The sequence below is a fragment of the Puma concolor genome, chromosome B1 (assembly GCF_028749965.1).
Source record: "Puma concolor isolate L17-30 chromosome B1, mPumCon1.1.hap2, whole genome shotgun sequence".
NCBI lineage: Eukaryota > Metazoa > Chordata > Mammalia > Carnivora > Felidae > Puma > Puma concolor.
This window is the reverse complement of record NC_141670.1, coordinates 203,675,839-203,686,143: the sequence shown is the minus strand read 5'-3', so window position 1 is coordinate 203,686,143 and position 10,305 is coordinate 203,675,839. Positions and strand designations below refer to the sequence as shown.

At 56.1% G+C, this 10,305-nt stretch overlaps 1 long non-coding RNA gene across 2 annotated transcripts; it reads left to right on the top strand.

Moving 5' to 3' along the window:
* On the top strand, nucleotides 1–7,161 carry LOC147582138 (uncharacterized). Of its 2 annotated transcripts, XR_015250622.1 has the most exons (3): nucleotides 1–543; nucleotides 3,417–3,556; nucleotides 4,781–7,161. It is a non-coding gene; the product is annotated as an uncharacterized LOC147582138 (long non-coding RNA). The 2 variants fall into 2 exon arrangements; XR_015250621.1 differs by lacking the exon at nucleotides 1–543 and having other exon boundaries at nucleotides 2,912–3,556.
* The last annotated feature ends 3,144 nt before the right edge of the window (nucleotides 7,162–10,305 follow it).

Here is a 10,305-nt window from a genome sequence, read left to right as displayed (position 1 = left end):
GGGCGCGTGTGATGGTCCCCTTTCCACAGCTGAGGAAATAGACTCCAGGCAGTGATTGCCAAGTTCACCGAGCCAGAGCGTGTCAGGCTCCAGACTCCAGCCCCGGCTTTCTGGCCCCAGGGCAGCCTTCCTTCCCCCATCCCGCGTAACTTGTGGTCTGCGTGCCGGGTTCATGGTTACATTAACCACTTGGAGGCACAGACGAAGCCTCTCGGCCAGGGGCACATCAGCACCACCACCCGGGCTCAAACTGAGGCCCACGTTATTGGTGACTTGGTTAAAGTCCTCGAGGAAGTGGGGGGAGGCCCCAGGCCTGAAATGCAGGCAGGCTGGCGGATGCCTCCCCGGCGCTTTTTCCAGAACAGTCGGCTGGTTGACTCTGCCCCGATAAGGCTGCAACGCTTTCAAAAGAGCGGGACTGATTCACCCCTTCTCCGAATCCAAAGCTCAGAGACGTGGGAATCCCCAAGGTCACGCAGCTCGCGCACACTGCTGGACACGGGGACACAGTGATGGCGGAGACAGACAAGTACCCCCGCGCTGGTGAGGAGCCCCTGTCCTAACGGGGAAAGTTCTTTTCAGACAGTAGTAAGTACCCAGGAGAAAATGCGGCAGTCAGCACACGGAGATGAAGGGGTCACTAAGGGGCCGGGGAACTTTGAGCGGAGAAGGAGCCAGCCACGGGCAAGGTGGGAAGAGCTGGGGGGCAGGGCGGAGCATGAGAGCCACCGTCCAGGCTCAAGGGAGGAAGGCAGCCGGCTTCATTTGTATTCGCAGACTGGAACCAAGTTGCTGGGGGCTTTTAAGCAGGGGGGTAAGACCAGAGACATTTCAGAGCCATCTGTCCCCCTGTGAGGACACTACAGGAAGCTAGCTCCCTAGGAGGCCCCTGTCCAGAGTCCAGAGAGGCCTTGGTGGCTGGGCCCGGGGAAGGCGGCGGGGGACTTGCGGGGGACGGAGGAAAGCCCGCACCCAGCACCTGCTCGCCCTGTGCTCACCCTCGTTAGTGACCAACTCGGGGACCCCGGGGGCTTCGGTGCAGGAGAAAGACATGGGGGCGGGCGGCAAGGAAGGGCGGCAGGTCGTAGTCAGGCATCCTGTCTGACATCCCGACGGGGAGAAGTCTCGGGAGACCGCGGGGACAGCGTCTGCGGCACCGCCGCGGTGGACGTGCGCTCAGCCGGCGTGGGCGTGAAGGGCCACGGAAGCACCGCGTGTCACCCTGAGACCCTGAGACGCCCTGAGACGGGGAAGCAGCCCTCGCCATCTCCCTCGCCGCCTCCTGGTTCCCAGCTCCCCGCGGGGCACTGGGCTCCAGACCCGATCACACCCAGCCGCTGCTCCTGGGAGGGGGGAGGCGGGTGCCTCAGAGACGCTTGGCCCCCTCGGGAAGGGGAAGAGCCGTCAGGGGCCGAGGGAAGAAGGCTGGTCTTCAACCGATCCTTCAGGAAACAGGAACAAACATAATCAAGACTATAAGCTGTTGGTGGGGCGCCTGGGTGGCGCAGTCGGTTAAGCGTCTGACTTCGGCCAGGTCACGATCTCGCGGTCCGTGAGTTCGAGCCCCGCGTCGGGCTCTGGGCTGATGGCTCGGAGCCTGGAGCCTGTTTCCGATTCTGTCTCCCTCTCTCTCTGCCCCTCCCCCGTTCATGCTCTGTCTCTCTCTGTCCCAAAAATAAATAAACGTTGGAAAAAAAAAATTTTAAAGACTATAAGCTGTTGGGCCTACTCTGGCAGGGCATTGTTCTAGAAGAAAGATCTCGTTGAACCTCCTATCTACCTAGTACCTATATAGCGCCTACATAGAGGGCGTTCCCTTCTCCCCGACCTGGGGTTCAGCAATCTATCCGAAGGGTTCCAAGGCCCACGTCCCCATGTGCCAGTGGGGTGTCCTAAGTGACACGCCTCACCTCTCTGTTTCTGTAGTTGCCTCACCAGCACGACCCCGACCCCCTGGTTCTCTGTGTCATCCCAGGACCAGCAGCGTCGGCATTACTGGGAACCAGTTACAGATGCCGATTCCCAGGCCCCCCCCAGACCCACCGAACCGGAAACTCTGGGATGGGGCCGAGGGATCTGTGTTCTAATGTGTCCCCTACTGGTTCTGACACGTCCCGCAAGTTTGAGAGCCACCGTGCTGACCCAGCGGTTCAAGGCCTGGGCTCCGCGTGGGAATCACCTGGGGGAACTTCAGACAAATGCCAACGATCTCTTGACCTGAGAGGGTAGAGGATTCATGAAAAAACAGACGCCAGGTGCCTGGCACATGGCTGGACCCACTAGACGGTGCTTTTCCTGAGAGGTGAGTGGGGGGCCCCACTGAGCCCCGGTCCAAACCCTTCAGCTTCAAGATCCAGACTGATTCCTCCCGCCATTGCAATGCATCCCCTTCAAAAAGGAGCAGAAAGACTTCTTCTCTCCGAGTTTCAATCAGACCACTTACTCATTAAAAGGCTCAGGTTTTTTTTTTAATTATTGAAGATCTCTAGTGATAGTATTTTAATTTATCTTTATAAATGCGACAGAGCTCAGCTTGGGCAACTACCCGCACGGGCCTGATTCAGAGATGGTTCAGGAACCCATGAGCAATGCTCTTGGGGACACTTGGGGACCCAGCAGGAAGGAGCCTGAGGAGACAGGCTGTTGGGGTGCCAGGTTCTACAGAGGGGAGCCCCTCCCCTGCGCTGTGCTCCCAGCCGCCCCTGGCCTGGCCTCCAGCAAAACTAAGAAGTCTGCACCTGCTTGGGCTGGGGGGGGGGGGGGGGGAGGTGCCAGATGAGGAGAGGAAGCTGCAGGGGTGGGGGGAAGATGCCAGGTCAGGAAGGGAGGGCTTCCGGGTGGAGGGGGGAGCTGCCAGGGACAGGGGGCAGAAATAAGCCGCAGGGTGGCGAGTTGGGGGGTGGGGAGGGGAGCTGCCCCATTTGGGGGGGGCTGCGGTGCCTTGCAGAAACGTCTCCTAATGACTTTCAGCAAATGACAAGGGGTTGAGGTGAGGGCTTTCAGAAAGATCGAGCACAGCCATCCCATTATCAAGTGGTCAAGGACGCCTGGACGGGACTTTAACTCGGGCCAGGAGGAGAAGTCTGACCCGGAGATTGAAGGGAAACGAGTCCAGATGGAGAAGGAAGGAAAGGCCCCACAGGGAGACAGGGATCTGGCTGCTCCAATCCCAACAGAGAAGGGAGACGGGGGCGGGGGCGGGGGCGGGAGGGGGGGAGCTGGCAGTTCTTTGGACAGCTGGGGTGGTGGTCGTGGGTGCCTCTTGGTGGAGGCAGGGATCTCTTTGCCCAGGGGCACCACCGCTGTGGGCCAGCCAAGCCCCTGGTGTGTGAGAAGCCAAGCAAGCAAGAGCCCAGAGCCCGGCAGAGACCAGGGTGACAACCGTTTTCAGCCATCCGGGCTCCTCTTTCTCGTAGACGCATAGATACCGCAGTGCGACAGGTGTGTTTCCTTCTTCCGTTCATCAAGTGTTTGCTGAGCACCTACTCTGCGCCTGGCTCCAGGCCCCAGGGAGACAGCAGGAAACAAACCAGACAATCTCCGGAAGGATAAACAGGTGGAGAAAACAGAAGGGCGCTCCTGGCAGAGAGGCCAGCGTGGGTAATGACCTGGGGGAGGGCACTGCGGGGGACAGTGGAGGATCCGGACACAGAGCTTCGGGGTGGCAGGGCGCAGGGTAGGGTGGGCAGGGCGAGTGAGAGCGGGGGCTTCCTGGTCCCTCCATGGGGACCGGGTGATGACCAGAACCAGGGGCTGGCCTCAGGGAGGTCAGCCATAGCACACTGCTCCCCAGCTCTCCGTGTGCATAAAGCACCATGGGGACGGAGAGCGGGGCGGCGACCAGCTCCGACCAGTGCAGGGGCCACCCCTTCTTACTGGGTTGCAGTGTGGCTTAAAAGTGCACCCTCAGCTCCCCGTGGCGTGACGGTACCTCATCATCTAACGGGCGCCAGGGAAGGCCCCAGAAAGTGGCCCCCCGGGCACCCAGGGAAGAGGGGTTTCCCCATCAGTCTGTAGGGGCAAGAGCCCACTGTGGTCATTCTGGTGGGCAGGGTAGAGGAGAGGAGCACTGGCCTGCGGAGGAAATGCACAACCAGCCAGAAAGCACCTTTGGGGTTCCCAGGAGCTGGGAAAGACGGCAGAGGCCAGGAGTCTTTCCCCTGAAGCCAAGTGCACAGGCCTGGGCCCAGTAGGAGGCCAGGAAATGCGGGAACGGACAAAAGAAGGGAGGGAAGGAGGCTTGCAGCCGCTCTGGGGGCCCACTTCTCAGACTGGCCCTCACCGCCCCCTGTCCCCCACACACCACACGAGGGGCCTCCCGTGTGCCCAGTGTTTTGGGGGCACCGTTATCCCGACTTTAGAAGCAAGGCATCTGAGGCCCAGAGAGGCTAAGTGAACTGCCCTGGAGCGCACAGCTAGAGAGTGGCGATCTCCAGCACAGGGCGCTGCTGGTCACGTTTCAGAAGTGGCTGCAGGGCCGTCAACAGTGCCCGCCTCACAGGCGGTGCTGGAAAGCACCCGCCAGAGCGTGGTGAGTGCTTGGTGGGGGGGAGAGGAGCTCACGGTGGTGGCCGCGAGCGAGGCGGGGGCCTGAACTCCGGTCCCGGCCCTGCGGGTCACCGCAGAAGTCACTGCTTTCACTCTGAGCCTCAGTCTCCTCGGGGTCACTGAGAACGGCCGTGGCACCTGTGAACAGGTTGTCGTGCAGGTGAAGGAGTGTCTGTAGGACACTCAGAAGAAGCATCCGGAAGGCGGTGGCTATTTTCTTCTCTTGTTGCAGGAAGAAGGTCTTCACGTGGGACAGTGACAGACAACCCACAGGAGGTCCGTCCGCATGACCACGCCTCACCCATCGATGCGGTGATGGTCCATGGCGGTCCCCGGGGAAGTCCCCCCCAGTCCCCCAAGTGCTCTGGCCAGGGCGCAGCGTGGACCCTCCCTAGGGAAGATGCTCCCAGTCCCCCAAGTGCCCTCCGGCCGGGGCGCAGTATGGATCGTCCCCGGTGAAGTCCCTCCCAGTCCCCCAAGTGTCCTCCAGCCGGGGCGCATTGTGGACTGTCCCTGGTGAAGTCCCCCCCCAGGCCCCCAAGTGCCCTGGCTGGGGCGCAGTGTGGACTATCCCTAGGGAAGACCCTCCCAGTCCCCTAAGTGCCCCCACCCCAGGGCGCAGTGTGTCTGCATTCGCAGGGCAAAGGCCGGGAGCAGCAGGCGCTGGCAGGCAGGTGGCCTGACGGGAGGCGCGGTCCTCTGCCAGCTGCCCAGCGCCCCCCCGCCCCCCGCAAGCACACGCCCCCACGGCCTGCAGTTCCGTTCTTCCACTGTCAGCCTGGCCACCCGCCAGCTGCGTGCTCCGGGCCTCAGTCTCCCCATCTGTGACGCGAGGGCATAGATAACATGACAACTTCCCCAGGACATGAGCCCCACGAGGTGCCCCCCAGATGCTCATGTGCAGTTTGCGATGTGGGGCTGGTCACGCCTCTCAGAGTCACGTGCTATTTGCATTTAACAACGTTCGGTTTTGACTAATTCCGTTTCCCCCCCCCCAACTTTTTGACCCTGTGGTCCTTCCCTCCCGCTTTGCCTGCATAACACCCAGAGGACACAGGCTGCTCTGGAATTATGCGCTGAGGACGGCGGAAGGAAGAAGGGAGAATTTATTCTGCCTGAGGTGTTGGCGAAGAGAAAAATACATTTGGGCGGGAGTTGAATGACGAGCTGGGACCCAGACGAAGTAAAACAGACTGCAGCATCTGCAAGGCACAAAAGACCGAGGGGCACGGTGCACACGGGGAGGGACAAGCGGCCTGGCCATGCAGGACGGACTGTAAGACGGGGGGGAAGCCAGGCTGGTGCCTTCTTCCAAGGTGACAGAGACCCTTCCAGGGCTTTCAAGAGAAGGAACGGCATGATCAGATTTGTGTTTCAGAATGGCAATGCTGGCAGCTCCTGAGAGCCGGAGCTCGGGAGAGAGACCGGGCCAGCGGAGGTCATGGTGTGGGTCCGGGTGAGAGACGGCAGGTTGTGAGCAGACGCGGTGGGGAGGAGGAAACGCAGGCGGGCCCCTCCCGCCTCGACACGGAATCCAAAGAGACTCAGAGGCGTCTGGAAGAACATTGATGTCACTCCATAGTTAGGGAACAAATTTGAAGATGGCTGCTCAACTCTGGACACGTTGTCTCCAGGGTGCCTGTGGGACATCCTGGGGATATCAGCCAAGCGAGGCTAGCCTGGGCTGCCGTGATAAATGAACCCCAAATCTCGGGGAAACCCAAGAAAGGGGTACTGCATTCATTCACAAAGTCTGATGCAGGTCAGGCACCTCCTTTCCGACTTCTATCTCCGCCCTCTGGAACCTCTAGCCTGCAAGGTCACTGTGACAGAAGAGAGAGCCGGAGAACACACAGAATATTTCCTAGGGTTGGACCTGGAGGTCACCCCACTATCACTCACATCCCATCGGCCAGAGCCCGGGTTCATGGCCTGACCTTCCTGTAGGGAGGCTGGCAAACGCAGGAGCCCAGGGACATTTGGTGAGCCCTCCTCATCACTGGCACGCTGGAAGGAAGGCCTAGAGGCCTTTGGAAATGGTGCCCGGGAGAGGATCAGGGCTGGAGACAAGATTTGGACATGACTCTCGAATGAGATCACCCAAGGGGAAAAAATAGAGGAGGACGAGAGAAAGACGAGATTTTAAAAATTCCATGAATCCCTCTGGGGTTGTATTTAGGAATTCCCAGAGGAAGACTCAAGATACAGTCCAAAATCTCATTTCCAAATATCCAATTATTTGTTGTGTGGACAAAGCATCCAGATTCTTTCCTGAATTTTTCAGTTCCCATATGGCTCCTTGGAATCACACAGGCAGCCGCAAGCAGCTGGCAAGTGTCTTAAGCCGTGCTGTTTCTACCACATTCCGCCACATTCCCTCTGTGTCAGGCCAAGGGCTTCAGGGTCATACATTCGTCTAGAGGAGTTGTTTTTAGAGCCATCCACTTCACTAAATATTTTGAAAGAGAACTCACAGTAAGCTTGCCTTTGAGATTCATTCCAGAAATGAAATTTTTTGCTACCAAACCGTTGAATATGACAATTGATTTTTTCTATTTAAATGCTTTACACACTAAAAACTCTTCCATAAATAAAAATTTTCCACAAATTATACTTGGTTGAAATCACGGTTTGAAGGGTTTCAGCTCGGAAGTTAATTAAAACTCATTGTTTTCCCTGGAAAGGGGAACTGCCTTAATTAAGACTAACAGAGAAGTGTGGGATATTTCTTCAAAATGGATCTTGCAAGGTCCTTTCCTAAGGCTAGTGCCGCCACTCTGAGACTACGAGGATCGTGACACTGGGGTCATGTCAGCTCTTGTTCTCTACTTATCCTCACAGCACAGCACAGTGCTGGGCACACAGTAAGCACTTAATAAATATTGGATGGATGGATGGATGGATGGATGGATGGATGGATGGGAGGGAAGGAGGGAGGGAGGGAGAAAGGAAGGAAGGAAGAGGATGGATGCATGGGTGGATGGACCACAGGAAGGACAGAAGGATGGAAGGATGGAAGGAAGGAAGGAAGGTGGATGGATGATGGATGGATGGATGGATGGACCAAAGGAAGGAAGGAAGGAAGGAAGGAAGGAAGGAAGGAAGGAAGATGGATGATGGATGGATGGACAGATGGATGGACCAAAGGAAGGACAGAAGGAAGGAAAGAAGGAAGGAAGGAAGGAAGGTGGATGGATGATGGATGGATGGATGATGGGTGGATGGATAGATGGATGGACCAAAGGAAGGACAGAAGGAAGGAAAGAAGGAAGGAAGGAAGGAAGGAAGGAAGGTGGATGGATGATGGATGGATGGATGGATGGACCAAAGGAAAGACAGAAGGAAGGAAGGAAGGAAGGAAGGAAGGAAGGAAGGAAGGAAGGAAGGAAGATGGATGATGGATGAATGGATGGATGATGGATGGATGGGTGGATGGATGGATGGACCAAAGGAAGGAAGGAATGAAAGAAGGAAGGAAGGAAGGAAGGGAGGAAGATGGATGGATGATAGATGAATGGATGGATGCATGGACCAAAGGAAGGGCAGAAGGAAGGAAGGGCGGAAGGAAGGAAGGAAGGGAGGGAGGGAGGGAGGGAGATGGATGGATCTGTCACATTGAAAACTCCTAGGGATTCAGACTTCTAAATGACAACCACTGAAGCAATTTGGCAGAAGGGAAAGAGCACTGAGTTGGGAGTCAGGAGGGCCAGGTTCCAGTGTCAGCTTTCCACTGACTGAGCTTCAAGAACTTGGGAAAATCCCTTTCCCCATGGGCACCGCCATTTTCCTCCTCGGCTAAATGAATCTCGTCCATCCCAACCAACCTTCACATCCTCACATACGGCGACTTCTCCCCTACCTCCGACCCTGCCCTCTGACCACCCTCAGCTCTGCCCCACGTTTCCAGTCACAAGTGCACTCCAGGGAGGCAGAACTTCGACTTGTAGCCAGATGAAGAGGTTGGCAAATGCTCCTCCCAAAAGTCAATTATGAAACCGCGCAAATTGACGAAAACCGCCATTTCCACACGCTGGAAATCATCCAAGAACAGGCAACCATTGAAGCAGTGTCCATCCTTCAAGCAGTGTCCGTCCTTAAAGACTGCTGCACTTCAGGTAGGAACCGTGAGCGTCTGCACCACGCGGGCCCCAGGCTCGTCCCTTAGCACCCTCCCAGCTGGGAAGGCCGAGGCTCTGCGGGGAGGGGTGGCCATGGGCACAGCAGCTGCAGTGCCAGGGGTAAAGGGACTCGCTCAGTTTGGAGCAATGGGTGGCATCCACGCCTACCAGCAGCGACAGTGGAAATGACTGGCCCGGAGGCCGTACAGAATGGCTGAGGCTGTGTGCCCCTGGGAAGGGCCCAAGCCAGCCACAGACTTCTGACTGACCCTAGGGCCATCTGTGTGGACAGAGGAAGTATGAACAGCCCAGTGAAAAGCAAAAGCCAGGCAGACCTGAAAATGCCTACATTTTGAACATGCTCCTCTGCCCACACAAAGGTCTTTGATCGAGGATAGAAGGTTTACTAACTCATGGTGTTTGAGAATACTTCTGATCAAATACTGGCCGATCTCTAAGTGAGGCAGACACGGGTTCAAAGTCCATAAATTTAAAAACAACAACAACAGGGGCACCTGGGGGGCTCAGTCGGTTGAGCTTCCGACTCCAGCTCAGGTCATGATCTCACGGTCCGTGAGTTCGAGCCCCGCGTCGGGCTCTGTGCTGACAGCTCGGAGCCTGGAGCCTGCTTCGGATTCTGGGTCTGCCTCTCTCTCCGACCCTCCCCCGTTCATGCTCTGTCTCTCTCTGTCTCAAAAATAAATAAACATTAAAAAAAAATTTTTTTTTAATAAAAATAACGACAGCAACAACAGCAGCAGCTACATACAGTGAGGGAGATAGATTTCAAAGACTTAGCCCAGGTAAGTTACTCACAAAAACAAACAAATGAATAAGCAAAAATCAGAAATAACCTGTGGAAGAAAATAAAAACCCGGGGGCACCTGGGTGGCTCAGTCGGTTAAGCATCCGAACTCAGCTCAGGTCATGAGCTCACAGCTTGTGAGTTTAAGCCCCATGTTGGGCTCTCTGCTGTCAGCACAGAGCCCACTTTGGATCCTCTGCCCCTCCCCCCTCTCAAACATAAATAAACATTTTGTACAATTTTTAAAAAAGAAAAGAAAAATCCAGACTTGATGCAATTTACTGCTAAAATGTCCAGTTTTTTTTAACTTTTTAAAAACTGTTTATTGGGACGCCTGGGTGGCTCGGTCGGTTAAGTGTCCAGCTTCGGCTCAGGTCATGATCTCACGGTCCGTGAGTTCGAGCCCCGCGTCGGGCTCTGTGCTGACAGCTCAGAGCCTGGAGCCTGTTTCAGATTCTGTGTCTCCCTCTCTCTCTGCCCCTCCCCTGCTCATGCTCTGTCTCTCTCTGTCTCAAAAATAAATAAATGTTTAAAAAAAATTTAAAAAAATAAAAATAAAAAAGGTTTATTTATTTTTTATTTATTTTCAAGAGAGAGACCTCAAGAGGGGAAGGGGAAAAGAGAGAGGAGGACACAGGATCTGAAGCGGGCTCTGTACTGACCGCAGAGAGCCCAACAAGGGGCTCGAACTCACGAAGCGTGAGATCGTGACCCGAGACGAAGTCAGACGCTTAACCGAATGAGCTACTCAGGCGCCCCTAAAATGTCCAGTTTTTATCAACGAGGAAAAGTGAGAAATGCAAAGAAACAGGAGAATATTACCTAGAGTCAAGG